The 2,255-nt window shown below is 36.8% G+C and overlaps 1 long non-coding RNA gene across 1 annotated transcript; it reads right to left on the reverse strand.

The window, feature by feature from the left end:
* Window positions 1-321: 321 nt before the first annotated feature.
* Window positions 322-1,529, reverse strand: LOC122029930. The gene is made up of 4 exons (XR_006125243.1): window positions 1,220-1,529; window positions 701-1,130; window positions 521-594; window positions 322-389 (listed from the first exon to the last, which is right to left on the reverse strand). It is a non-coding gene; the product is annotated as an uncharacterized LOC122029930 (long non-coding RNA).
* Between the last annotated feature and the right edge of the window lie 726 nt (window positions 1,530-2,255).

The raw sequence follows: 2,255 nt of genomic DNA on the forward strand, positions 1-2,255 counted from the left end.
TCGTGAGTCAAAAATCAAGCTGAGGCTACATTAAATTATGAGAATCAGAATCTGTTCAACTTGCTATACTGCGCCATTCTTCTTGCGCCTTTTATTTCCCTAATCTCACCACTTTTCATCTTCAAATGCCTAGTTTTCTGAGTTAAAACATCCACTGTTCTAATCTGTCAAACAAAAGTATCATTTGGTCTACTTAACTACAGCAAAGAACAAAAATAGAAGAAATATACATGCTGTAGAAGTCCTAGAATATCACCATCAGAAAGAAAAAATCACACTTAGTGAACATAAAACCTCAAATATATCCAACAAACTACCTCTTGTAGTTTCCTCTTGACATTTTCCAGCCCACCAATATCATCCCAGCTGACATTTGGTACTTCAACAACCTAATCAAAACCCAACAAACTATCAGCATATCTCAAGGTACAAATAGAAGTGGTTTTTAGGCCATTCATCAACATATGACAGTAAACACAAGTTACCAACCCAAGCAATGACAGGTAGCTTGATTAGTTACCTGATTACAAAATTAGCAATTCTTTTTCTTAGTAGCCCACTGTCTTCAGTTTGAATCAAGTACTCTTGAAGCTCCTAATGGTTCAAAGTTTCCAAAGATTCACAACACCAATGAAATAGAAGTTAGGTTAACATTTCAAGCAAATTGAATATAAATCATTTGCGCTGACAAAATTAGCACCTTCCAAGCCTCATCAAGACTTTGGTTGGTATTTTCTGCATTAATGGGGGTTAACAAGAAATTATCATATTACAACCTCTGAAGAGACCTTCAAGGATTCATTTAAACTTCCGCTACTTCTGAGCCTGTAATTGTTGAACCCACATTTTGAAAAATTGTCGTAGTCTTTTTTCCCCTCGTCATTCACTTTTTCATGTTTCTTCTCCATGGTGTATGTTTCTACTTCACTACTTGATGCCATATTGGATCCACAAGAAGAGCGATCCACTTTCTTCTGATTCATAGCCTTATCTAAATCAGAAGATCTGTGAGCTACTAATGTCTTTATCTTGCTGGATCCAGTGTCTTTAAGTTCCTTAGAAACCTCATCTCTTCCATCACAATCATCAGAGCCAGAAGAAGACGATGACATTGATTTAGAAGAGGCATGCTGAGGTACAGAGGCTGTATGAGGTACATTGATTTTGTAGCAAGGTAGAAACAATAAGACTTGGAAATGTGGATGAGTTGAAGAATGACCTATACACATCTTGATCATTGTGGAGATGGGAAAAAGGTACAGAGGCTGTATGCGGCTGATGAAAATAACTGATTGTCGATGCATCCTGGACTGGTATAGTAGAAGCCAGGCTTCCATTTGCTTCGTCACCTACTTGGTCAGTTAGTAAAAAAGGGTTCTGGCTATCAGATGCATCAATTTGCATGCTCTGTCTACAATTGCTAACATGCATAGTAGACTTATTTGCATGGGTTTGATCACCTTTAGATGAATCTAGGTCCATGCTCTTAGAGAGAACCATACAAAACAAAATGAAAGGTTTCAAACATAAAAAAATAAAAATAAAAAATGTTAGCCATGCCAAGACTGAGATCACTCATCTATCTATCATTTTAACCAAATAAATTAGCTACTTTGGTTTTACAAAGTCTCCTAATTGTGTAGGAACCTCAGTAGCTTTTATCCCAAGTTCAGAGAAGAATAATAATGAGGAAAATCAATTTCTGTATTTACAACACTATTTTGATGTTAAATGACACAGATGTAAGTAATAATGCAATAAAAAGGAGAAAAGAAATATCTTAAAGGCAAGGTTCTGATCTGTCTTGTTAATTAGCTCCAGGGAACACGAGCTCTGCTTCTTCAACTCAACTGCTCGATCCACAACCAGCAAAAAAATTGTTAGAAAACTAACTGAATTCCTTGCGATCAAACAGTCCACCCAAGAAGCCAAACAAAACAATCCACAACCATCATGCATGATCATAAAAAAAAGGGAAATGTAGGACTTAGACTGTTTCGAAGACCAAATGGGAACCATATGGCTTGGTTGACATACTTCCTCCCTGAAGAATGCCATACAGCTTGGCCTCGTAAAGCAACTGTGGATGCTTGGTCTTGATATTCTCCTGCAATCATGTACGAAAATAGTAAAAACAAATAACCAACACGACTAGCTCAATCAGGACAGCGCGATACAAAATAAAATTCATTAACATCTATTCAAAGCCTGACTATCAGGAGAATGCATCAAAGTTGATCGACCTTCCAAATTAT

The sequence above is a fragment of the Zingiber officinale genome, chromosome 10B (assembly GCF_018446385.1).
Source record: "Zingiber officinale cultivar Zhangliang chromosome 10B, Zo_v1.1, whole genome shotgun sequence".
In the NCBI taxonomy this organism is placed as follows: Eukaryota; Viridiplantae; Streptophyta; class Magnoliopsida; order Zingiberales; family Zingiberaceae; genus Zingiber; species Zingiber officinale.